The sequence below is a fragment of the Bufo bufo genome, chromosome 4 (assembly GCF_905171765.1).
Source record: "Bufo bufo chromosome 4, aBufBuf1.1, whole genome shotgun sequence".
Lineage (NCBI taxonomy): Eukaryota > Metazoa > Chordata > Amphibia > Anura > Bufonidae > Bufo > Bufo bufo.
Window position 1 is genome coordinate 431796066 of NC_053392.1, and position 12626 is coordinate 431808691.

General features: G+C 43.6%; 1 protein-coding gene across 2 annotated transcripts in view; it reads right to left on the reverse strand.

Annotated features, from left to right (window-relative positions):
• Positions 1–12626, reverse strand: part of ERMARD (ER membrane associated RNA degradation) — a 325303-nt gene that overhangs the window by 34528 nt on the left and 278149 nt on the right. The gene's annotated exons all lie outside the window — the stretch shown is intronic.

Genomic DNA, 12626 nt, shown 5'->3' on the forward strand with positions numbered 1-12626 from the left:
GAAAACCGCAGGTCAATTCAGACCTGCGGTTTTCTGCGTTTCCGGGTTGTTCGGGTCTCTGAAGACCCGATAACCCGGAACAGGATGGTGATGGTGGTGTGATTTCACCCCACCAATCACCATCCAGCGATCCTGAGTGGTGATGGTGACATCACCACTCAGGATCGCTTTCTGATTGGTCTGTGGGCGGTCCGGCGGCAAATTCAAAAGAGGCAGGCGCTCCTCTCCTCCTCCTTTTGTGTTCCAGAGCCGGAGGAGAGAGGAGCTGCCTGCACGTGTGTCCACCATCGCTGCCAGCACCCCCAGGACCCGATCTGTGCCCCCAGGACCCGATCTGTGCCCCAGCACCCCCCATCAGGTACATAGGGACAGCATAGGGAAAGTTTGGTTTAGGCAGGGAAAAAAAAGGGAAAGTTAGCTTCTGAACTTTTCTAACTTTGATTGCATCACCCTAAGTTAGGGTGTCTGGGGTCCACAGCACAGCTGTGTGACACTTGCCCCCCCCCCCCCCACTACCCTGCCCCCCCCCCACCTTTTTTGGGGTGCATTTTTTATTTTTTTTTGTGTACGCTGATTGTGGCCGGCACTTAGTGTCCGGCCACTGTTAGCGCATCGCACACCCCACCGCTGATCAACTTCAGACGGTTGATCAGCGGTTTTGATTTTTTTTCCCCACATTTTTTGCCTTTTTTTTAGTTAGTTTATTTTATTTTTTTTCTGTTAGTTTTAGGGTGAGTTCGTGAACACCTGTGCCCCCACACACACGCACACAAAATAAAGAGTTACACACACGCACATATACACGCAGACACACATTCCCCTATGGCCCGCCGGACGTTCTCGGCCGAGGAGGCATACGCCCAGCTTGCCTCTGACTCCGAGAGTCCCAGTGAGGATGAGGATGACCCCACATTCCTGTTGTCATCCGCATCCTCCTCATCATCTAGCGATGATGATGAGCCCCCAAGGCGGCGGAGACGCCGCCAGGCAGAGCAAGGGGACCGCCATGTTAGGGACCCTGTGGCCCACACTAGTACGAGCAACTCTGGGGCTCGTACTGGTTTCCCGGCCCACCAGTTAAATCCACCGGAGCCCCCTGCCGGTGAACTTGTCTGGTGTAGCCCAGAGCGATACGAGCCCGTGATTCCTGATTTTGTAGGCCAATCAGGAATCCAGATTTCAACAGTGGGCTACACTGAATATGACTTTTTTTGTCATTTTTTCAGTGACCCACTGGTAAATCTGATGGTGGAGCAGACGAATCTGTACGCCCAACAGTTCGTCGCTCAACACCCGGGCTCCTTTTTGGCCAGGCCCGGTGGCTGGACGCCGGTCAGTGCAGCCGAAATGAGGACATTTTGGGGCCTCGTGCTGCATATGGGCCTGGTCAAAAAACCCAGTGTCAGGCTGTACTGGAGTGGGGACGTCCTATACCAGGCCCCACTTTACAGTACAGCCATGACACGCTCCCGGTTTGAGGCCATCCGGAAATGTCTGCATTATTCCGATAATGCAGCATGTCCCCCCCGAGGTGATCCTGCCCATGACCGTCTGTATAAGATACGGCCGGTCATCGATCACTTTGGGGCCAAATTCATGGAGGCCTATGTACCTGGAAGGGAGGTCGCGGTTGATGAGTCTCTCATTGCGTTCAAGGGGAGACTCATTTTCCGCCAGTATGTGCCCTCCAAGCGGGCGAGGTATGGCGTGAAGCTATACAAAATTTGTGAGAGTACCTCAGGGTACACTTACAAATTTAGTGTGTACGAGGGGCGAGATTCCCGGATTCAACCCCCAGAATGTCCCCCCACTCTGGGTGTTACCGGGAAACTTGTGTGGGACCTTATGTACCCACTGCTGGATAAGGGTTACCACCTTTACGTGGATAACTTTTATACCAGTATCCCCTTGTTCCAGTCCCTTGCCGCCAGATCCACGTCCGCTTGTGGGACCGTGCGGAAAAATCAACGCGGCCTCCCTGCTCACCCCCTCCAGGTACCTATCCCCAGGGGTGAGACCCGTGCCCTTACCACTGGAAACCTGTTGCTGGTCAGGTATAAGGACAAGAGGGATGTCCTTATGCTGTCCACAATTCATGGTAACGGCATCACCCCTGTCCCTGTGCGAGGGACCGCGGCAACGGTCCTCAAGCCCGATTGTATCGTTGCCTACAATCGGTATATGGGAGGAGTTGATCTCTCTGATCAAGTCCTCAAGCCATATAATGCCATGCGCAAAACCCGGGCATGGTACAAAAAAGTTGCGGTCTACTTGGTGCAGGTTGCCATGTACAACTCTTTTGTACTATCCCGAAGCGCTGGCAGCACAGGGACATTCCTCCAGTTCTATGAGGCAGTCCTCAAGGCCCTGATCTTTTCGGACCGGGAAAGAGCAGGCCGGAGTACCTCGGGAACTGTAGGTGCCCGGATCGTCCCTGGCCAACACTTTCCAGGTGTGGTCCCCCATACTGGAAAGAAGGGACGAACCCAAAAAAAGTGCAGAGTGTGTCGCAGGAGGGGGATACGGAAGGACACGACTACTCAGTGCGACACGTGCCCCGATCATCCGGGCCTCTGCATTGACGGTTGCTTCAGGGAGTATCACACTTCCATGGAGTACTAAATTTATATCCCAATTTAGCACTGACATCGGATAAAAAAAAATGGTTCTCAGACCTGAGAAAAACAAAAAAACTAAAATAATTTATTAAAAGTAGACATATTAGGTATCGCCGCGTCGGTAATAATGTCCTCGATAAAACTACCCCATGACCAACCCCCCCAGATTAACACGGTCAAGAAAAAAAAAAAAAAAAAAAGATGCAAAAAAAGTTTTTTTTTTTCACCTTACATAATAAAAAGTTTAATAGCAAGCGATCAAAAAGTCATATAGCCCCCAAAATAGTGCCAATAAAACCGTCCGCTCATCCCGCAAAAAAATGAGCCCCCACATGAGATAATTGGATAAATTTTTTTTTTAAAAATGACCCTTAGACTTTAGAGATACCCAAAAAATAATTTGTATCAAAAAAGATAATATAGTCTAAAACCTAAATAATTGTAAAAAAAGTAGACTTATTAGGTATTGCCGCGTCCGTAAGAATCTCCACTATAAAAATACCCCATTACCCAACCCCCCAGATTAACATGGTCAAAAAATAAAAAATAAATAGGTGCAAAAAAAGAATTTTTTTGTCACCTTACATAACAAAAAGTTTAATAGCAAGCGGAAAAAAAAGTCATATAGCCCCCAAAATAGTGCCAATAAAACCGTCCGCTCATCCCGCAAAAAATGAGCCCCCACATGAGATAATTGGATAAAAAAAAAATAAAAAAAATGACCCTTAGACTTTAGAGATACCCAAAAAAAAGATTTGTATCAAAAAAGATAATATAGTCAAAAACCTAAATAATTGTAAAAAAAAGTAGACTTATTAGGTATTGCCGCGTCCGTAAGAATCTCCTCTATAAAAATATCCCATTACCTAACCCCCCAGATTAACACGGTTAAAAAAAAAAAAAAAAAACGGTGCCAAAACCGCTATTTTTGGCACTTTTCCATTTCAATCCGTTTTTTCCGGTAACAAAACAAGGGTTAACAACCAAACAAAACTTAATATTTATTACCCTGATACTGCAGTTTACAGAAACACATTTGTGGTCGTAAACTGCTGTATCAGTAAAAGGGAGGCCGCAAAAGGAAAGGACTGACATGGTTTCTGGAAGGCCGATTTTGATGGCCTTTTTTATTGACACCATGTCCCTTTTGAAGCCCCCCTGATGCACTCTAGAGTAAAAACTCCCCAAAACTGACCCCATCTAAGAAACTACACCCCTCAAGGTATTCAAAACTGATTATACAAACTTTATTAACCCTTTAGGTGTTCCTCAACAGTTAATGGCAAATGGAGATGAAATTTCAGAATTAAATTTTTTGGTTACCCTAAAAATAGTCCCCAAAAAAATGCCACCTTATCCCGTAGTTTCCAAAATGGGATCACTTTTAGGGAGTTTCTACTCCAGGGGTGCATCAGAGGGGTTGAAACAGGACACGGTGTAAATAAACCGGTCCATAAAAATCAGCCCTCCAAAAACCAAACGGCGCACCTTTCACTCTACGCCCCGCTGTGTGGCCGTACAGTAGTTTACGGCCACATATTGGGTGTTTCTGTAAACGGCAGAGTCAGGGCAATAAAGATACAGTCTTGTTTGGCTGTTAACCCTTGCTTTGTTAGTGGAAAAAATGGGTTAAAATAGAAAATAAGGCAAAAAAATGAAATTTTCAAATTTCATCCCCATTTGCCAATAACTCTTGTGCAACACCTAAAGGGTTAACGACGTATGCAAAATCAGTTTTGAATACCTTGAGGGGTGTAGTTTCTTAGATGGGGTCACTTTTAGGGAGTTTCTACTCCAGGGGTGCATCAGAGGGGTTGAAACAGGACACGGTGTAAATAAACCGGTCCATAAAAATCAGCCCTCCAAAAACCAAACGGCGCACCTTTCCCTCTACGCCCCGCTGTGTGGCCGTACAGTAGTTTACGGCCACATATTGGGTGTTTCTGTAAACGGCAGAGTCAGGACAATAAAGATACAGTCTTGTTTGGCTGTTAACCCTTGCTTTGTTAGTGGAAAAAATGGGTTAAAATGGAAAATAAGGCAAAAAAAGGAAATTTTCAAATTTCATCCCCATTTGCCAATAACTCTTGTGCAACACCTAAAGGGTTAACGACGTATGTAAAATCAGTTTTGAATACCTTGGGGGGTGTAGTTTCTTAGATGGGGTCACTTTTAGGGAGTTTCTACTCTAGGGGTGCATCAGGGGGCTTCAAATGGGACATCGTGTAAATAAACCAGTCCATAAAAATCAGCCCTCCAAAAACCAAACGGCGCACCTTTCCCTCTACGCCCCGCTATGTGGCCGTACAGTAGTTTACGGCCACATATTGGGTGTTTCTGTAAACGGCAGAGTCAGGGCAATAAAGATACAGTCTTGTTTGGCTGTTAACCCTTGCTTTGTTAGTGGAAAAAATGGGTTAAAATGGAAAATTAGACAAAAAAATGAAATTCTCAAATTTCATCCCCATTTGCCAATAACTCTTGTGCAACACCTAAAGGGTTAACGACGTATGTAAAATCAGTTTTGAATACCTTGAGGGGTGTAGTTTCTTAGATGGGGTCACTTTTAGGGAGTTTCTACTCTAGGGGTGCATCAGGGGGCTTCAAATGGGACATGGTGTAAATAAACCAGTCCATAAAAATCAGCCCTCCAAAAACCAAACAGCGCACCTTTCACTCTACGCCCCGCTGTGTGGCCGTACAGTAGTTTACGGCCACATATGGGGTGTTTCTGTAAACGGCAGAGTCAGGGCAATAAAGATACAGTCTTGTTTGGCTGTTAACCCTTGCTTTGTTAGTGGAAAAAATGGGTTAAAATGGAAAATTAGACAAAAAAATGAAATTCACAAATTTCATCCCCATTTGCCAATAACTCTTGTGCAACACCTAAAGGGTTAACGACATATGTAAAATCAGTTTTGAATACCTTGAGGGGTGTAGTTTCTTAGATGGGGTCATTTTTGGGTGGTTTCTATTATGTAAGCCTCGCAAAGTGACTTCAGACCTGAACTGGTCCCTAAAAATTAAGTTTTTGTAAATTTCTGAAAAATTTCAAGATTTGCTTCTAAACTTCTAAGCCTTATAACATCCCCAAAAAATAAAATATCATTCCCAAAACAATTCAAACATGAAGTAGACATATGGGGAATGTAAAGTCATCACAATTTTTGGGGGTATTACTATGTATTACAGAAGTAGAGAAACTGAAACTTTGAAAATTTGCTAATTTTTCCAAATTTTTGTTAAATTAGGTATTTTTTGGTGCAAAAAATAATAATTTTTTTACTTTATTTTACCAGTGTCATGAAGTACAATATGTGACGAAAAAACAATCTCAGAACGGCCTGGATAAGTCAAAGCGTTTTAAAGTTATCAGCACTTAAAGGGACTCTGGTCAGATTTGCAAAAAATGGCCTGGTCCTAAGGTGTAAAAAGGCTGTGTCCTTAAGGGGTTAATGACCTCTTGGGAAATATAAATTTGCCAAAAATAAATAAAAACATTTTTTTAAATTAAATATAAATAAAATAAAAAATTTAAAAGTCCACGCCAACGGAAAGTTGCCATTATTGCCTCTTGGGAGACATACAGGGAGTGCAGAATTATTAGGCAAATGAGTATTTTGACCACATCATCCTCTTTATGCATGTTGTCTTACTCCAAGCTGTATAGGCTCGAAAGCCTACTACCAATTAAGCATATTAGGTGATGTGCATCTCTGTAATGAGAAGGGGTGTGGTCTAATGACATCAACACCCTATATTAGGTGTGCATAATTATTAGGCAACTTCCTTTCCTTTGGCAAAATGGGTCAAAAGAAGGACTTGACAGGCTCAGAAAAGTCAAAAATAATGAGATATCTTGCAGAGGGATGCAGCACTCTTAAAATTGCAAAGCTTCTGAAGCGTGATCATCGAACAATCAAGCGTTTCATTCAAAATAGTCAACAGGGTCGCAAGAAGCGTGTGGAAAAACCAAGGCGCAAAATAACTGCCCATAAACTGAGAAAAGTAGAGCGTGCAGCTGCCAAGATGCCACTTGCCACCAGTTTGGCCATATTTCAGAGCTGCAACATCACTGGAGTGCCCAAAAGCACAAGGTGTGCAATACTCAGAGACATGGCCAAGGTAAGAAAGGCTGAAAGACGACCACCACTGAACAAGACACACAAGCTGAAACGTCAAGACTGGGCCAAGAAATATCTCAAGACTGATTTTTCTAAGGTTTTATGGACTGATGAAATGAGAGTGAGTCTTGATGGGCCAGATGGATGGGCCCGTGGCTGGATTGGTAAAGGGCAGAGAGCTCCAGTCCGACTCAGACGCCAGCAAGGTGGAGGTGGAGTACTGGTTTGGGCTGGTATCATCAAAGATGAGCTTGTGGGGCCTTTTCGGGTTGAGGATGGAGTCAAGCTCAACTCCCAGTCCTACTGCCAGTTTCTGGAAGACACCTTCTTCAAGCAGTGGTACAGGAAGAAGTCTGCATCCTTCAAGAAAAACATGATTTTCATGCAGGACAATGCTCCATCACACGCGTCCAAGTACTCCACAGCGTGGCTGGCAAGAAAGGGTATAAAAGAAGAAAATCTAATGACATGGCCTCCTTGTTCACCTGATCTGAACCCCATTGAGAACCTGTGGTCCATCATCAAATGTGAGATTTACAAGGAGGGAAAACAGTACACCTCTCTGAACAGTGTCTGGGAGGCTGTGGTTGCTGCTGCACGCAATGTTGATGGTGAACAGATCAAAACACTGACAGAATCCATGGATGGCAGGCTTTTGAGTGTCCTTGCAAAGAAAGGTGTCTATATTGGTCACTGATTTGTTTTTGTTTTGTTTTTGAATGTCAGAAATGTATATTTGTGAATGTTTAGATGTTATATTGGTTTCACTGGTAAAAATAAATAATTGAAATGGGTATATATTTGTTTTTTGTTAAGTTGCCTAATAATTATGCACAGTAATAGTCACCTGCACACACAGATATCCCCCTAAAATAGCTAAAACTAAAAACAAACTAAAAACTACTTCCAAAAATATTCAGCTTTGATATTAATGAGTTTTTTGGGTTCATTGAGAACATGGTTGTTGTTCAATAATAAAATTAATCCTCAAAAATACAACTTGCCTAATAATTCTGCACTCTCTGTATGTGTCAAAAACAAATGTAAAAAATAATTAAAAACCATAATAAAATACATCAATTGAAAAAGAGAAAATCACACAGCACTCATCGTAACATCAAACAGGACAGGAGATTAAAAAGTCAGATGAGCAGGCTGGCCGGCCATATTTTTTGCAGCCCCTAGAATGGAAATGATTCCACAATGTGACCCTCAGTCAGACCAAAAAAGGTTGTACACCTCTGCTTTAAAGGGTTTGTTCAGTATTAGGCTACATGCACACGAATGTTTGTTTCCGTGTCCGTTTTTTTTTTTTTTTTGCGGATAGGATGCAGACCCATTCATTTTAATGGGTCTGCAAAAAATGCGGATAGCACACAGTGTGCTGTCCGCATCAGTATGTCCTTCCGTAGCCCCGCAAAAAAATAGAACATGTCCTATTATTCTTGTCCGTTTTAGCCATTGTTACAATATGGATCCGCAAAAAAAAAGGATGGCATATGGATGTCATCTGTTTTTTTTTTTTGCAGACCGAAAAACAAATACGGTTGTGTGCATGTAGCCTTAGAAAAATATGTTCATGGGTCATGTCTAGGGTTGCGGTTCAGTCTGCTTTACTTCAATGAGCTGTAATACCAGACACAAACAAAGGACAGGTTTAAGATTTTTTAGGCCCCTTTCACACGGGCGAGATTTCCGCGCGGGTGCAATGCATGAGGTGAACGCATTGCACCCGCACTTAATCCGGACACATTCATTTCTATGGGGCTGTGCACATGAACAGTGATTTTCACGCATCACTTGTGCGTTGCGTGAAAATCGCAGCATGCTCTATATTGTGCATTTTTCACGCAACGCAGGCCCCATAGAAGTGAATGGGGCTGCGTGAAAATCGCAAGCATCCGCAAGCAAGTGCGGATGCGGTGCGATTTTCACGTGTGGTTGCTAGGAGATGATCGGGATGGGGACTCGATCATTATTATTTTCCCTTATAACATGGTTATAAGGGAAAATAATAGCATTCTTCATACAGAAAGCTTAGTAAAATAGGGCTGGAGGGGTTAAAATAAAGAAATAATTTAACTCACCACATCCACTTGTTCGCGCAGCCCGGCTTCTCTTCTGTCTTCTTCATTGCTGTCCAGGAGGAAAAGGACCTGTAGTGACGTCACTGCGCTCATCACATGGTCCGTCACATGATGCATCACCATGGTGATGGATCGTGTGCTGGACCGTGTGATGAGCGCAGTGACGTCACCACAGGTCCTTTTCCTCAAAGAAGAAGAAAGAAGAGAAGCCGGGCTGCGCGAACAAGTGGATTAAGGCGATTTAAACATTTTTTTTTTTAACCCCTCCATCACTATTTTACTAAGCATTCTGTATGAAAAATGCTATTATTTTCCCTTATAACCATGTTATAAGGGGAAATAATAAAATCTACAGAGCACCTAACCCAAATCCGAAACTTTTGTGAAGAAGTCCGGGTTCGGGTACTAAACATGCCGATTTTTCTCACGTGCGTGCAAAAACGCATTAAAACGCTTTGCACTCGCGGGGAAAAATCGCGCATGTTCCCGCAACACACCCGCATCTTTTCCCGCACGTCACCCGCGTGAACCCAGCCTTAAAGGGAACCTGTCACCGGGATTTTGGGTATAGAGCTGAGGACATGTGTTGCTAGATGGCCGCTAGCACATCCACAATACCCAGTCCCCATAGCTCTGTGTGCTTTTATTGTGGAAAAAAAACGATTTGATACATATGCAAATTAACCTGAGATGAGTCAGAGCTTGAAAATATGACTCTTCTCTGGTCACACAAGTAAGATATGACTCTTTTATGTTAATTTGCATATGTATCAAATTGGTTTTTTTACACAATAAAAGCACACAGAGCTATGGGGACTGGGTATTGCGGATGTGCTAGTGGCCATCTAGCAACCCATGTCCTCAGCTCTATACCAAAAATCCCGGTGACAGGTTCCCTTTAATCGTGGACAACCCCATTAAGTCCTGTAAGTTAAGAGGCACTTGACTGAAGTATGGCAAATTTGAGGGTAAGTCAAAACCTTGGGGGTCCTGTCTTGCAGCTGCTGTGACTGGACAGGAGTCTGCATGTTGCCTTCTTTCATCTCACGTCTATGGGAGCTCTGACAATAGTATGTGTGCTTGGCTATTTTCTGAACTTCCATAGAAGTGAATACAGATAGCCACGCATGAGGACATTTATGGCATAGCTTGTGGATATGGTATGATTATGTTTTTCAGGATCTGGACTAGGATCTTTGGGGTTTATATACACCTCAATTTGCGCCACAATCTACGACTTCTTCACACTCACACCAGGTCTAAAAAAGCAGGCGGCAAAGCTAAATGAAAGACAGCTAGGAAGCTGTCTTACATTTAGAAGTGGCGGTGGATCTGCTGACATTGTGTAGAGGCGGCGGATCCACTGCCAATGCTGGGCTTTATTAAGGGTACTTTCACACTAGCATGTTTTGATTCCGGCAAGCCATGTACAAACGGAAAGCTTTTTATTCCGGATCCATTAGAAAGTGAAATACCAGATCCGTCTCATCCGGAACAACGGATCCGGTATTTAAATTTTTCAAAGATCAAAAGCCCGGCGCATGCACAGACCGGAAAACCGTATCCGGCGTTGCAGCAATTTCCGGAACACTCGGTAGCGGATCCGGCATTAATACATCTATGGAAATGCGGTATTGTTCTAGGATTTTGGCCAGAAAAAATACTGCAGCAAAATACTGCAGCATGCAGCATGTAGCTACATGCTACAGTATTTTGTCTGGTCAAATACCGTACAAGTGACGGAACCGAAGACATCCTGATGCATACTGAACAGATTGCTTTCCATTCAGAATGTATTAGGACAAAACTGATGCGTTTTTTTCCGGTATCGAGACCGGAAAAGAATAACGCTAGTGTGAAAGTACCGGTCTTAATAAATGTGACCCTTTATTTCTAGTGAAGGCTAAAATTAAGACTACAACATACAAAGATATTTTAGACAACTGGATGACAAGAGTTTAGAAAAGGCCTCTTATGTTCTAGTACAGTGATGCCCAAACTGTAACCAAAAACCTGCATATTTATCGCAAAGTGCTAACACAGCAATTTACCCGGAATGCTACAGTCCAATAAGGAATATCTTCCATGTACTTTATCATTTAGCTATAATAGCCTGCCTACATTCAATGTGCTGCCCGTGCTGTTCATAGTGCGCCCTGCGCTAATGAAGGAGAAACTTAAGGCATATTGGTACACCATAGACTTTTTCCAGGGCGCGGGTGCCCACAGAGAAGGCTCTGAATGCCACCTCTGGCACCCGTGCCATAGGTTCCCCACCACTGTTCTAGTATTACTATGCCCCTGGACACAAAGTGAAGGTCCATAAAGATATGGTTTGGTGTGGATGAGTCCTCACTTGAACCCCCTCAAACATCTTTGGAACACCAATAGCAAGGATCCTTGGCCATCATCAGTACCAGACATCACTGGCTTTTTAGTGAATACACAATATCTATACTATTTTACCATAACAAAATCTGTCCAGCAGTTCTTACCGAGTCTTTTTCAAACATACTGAGCCAACGTTTCATCTTTGGATTTGGGCCCAGTGGTCTAGGTGAGCCTTGTTCCTTCATCATGTTCAGTGGTAACAGAGCTATCACACGCACACAATATAATCTGACATGAAAGCAGCTGGCTGGTGGAAGTTGCCTAGCAACAAGTATAACATGGGCAGGGCAAGGCAGCCATATTGGAACTGTTGCAAAGGGCTAAATAAGGACTCATGCGCACAGCCATAGTTTCAAAATGGGATACGGTCGCGTGCAAGAGGCCTAAATGTCAGAGAAAAAAAAAACACACACTGGGGCAGATTTACTAATCTCATCTAATTTTTATTAATTTTAGCTATGCTGGACAATAGATTTGGTGCATCTTTAGTCTTTAAGCGGTATTCCAGGATGTTACTACTGATAGCCTACTCGAAAGTCTGTGCTGAAACTACACAGCTCTGTCCATTGTACAGTGGATGGAGCTGGTTACAGCAGCGTGGCTCTCATTGAAGAATGAGAGCAGTGTTGCAATAACCAACTGTGTCTACTACACAATGGAAGGAGCTGTGTAGTTATGGCTGCTACTCGAGAAAATCTATTGTCAGACGCCACTGATCAAATATTGATGGCCTTTCAAGAGGACCATCCATCAATAGTAAAATCCTGGAATACCTATAAGCCACACCCCTTTTCTAAGGCCTCTTTCACACAAGCGATATGGAATGTCTGTTCAGTGAAAAATTGATGATTCACTCTCCGAATATAAAATGAACAATAACCCACAGTAACTCCTAGCAACCATCACTGACGCAATGACTTGAAAAGACCAGTCCTGCATGAAAAACACATGAATGCAAAGAAAAACAGATGGAAACATCACTGGTGTAAAATTAGTTTCAATCACGCCCTCTTGACGGATTGGGTGAAAAGAACGTTTAAAGCCCTAAATGAATGTGGTGCAAGGCATTTATTACGGTGCGCTTTGATTAGTAACTCTCCCTCAATGTCTCTCTGTTAACCCTTTAGCTACCCGAGCCGTACATATACAGCGCTGGAGTGATTTGCAAACATGGCACCTGCTCGCACGTGCAGAGACCTGAGGCTAATGACCGCGACTGGCAATAATGCCGATCCAGGTCACTAAAGCCTTTAGATGCCGTGATCAAGTGTGATCATGGCATCTAAACAGTGAAAAACCCAGAAGCGCACACTATTAAAGTGAATTGCCAGCATTCCCACGGGCCACACGGGGATACCGGCAATTCACTTTAGTACACTGGGTCTCTCTGAAGAGACCCAGTGTAT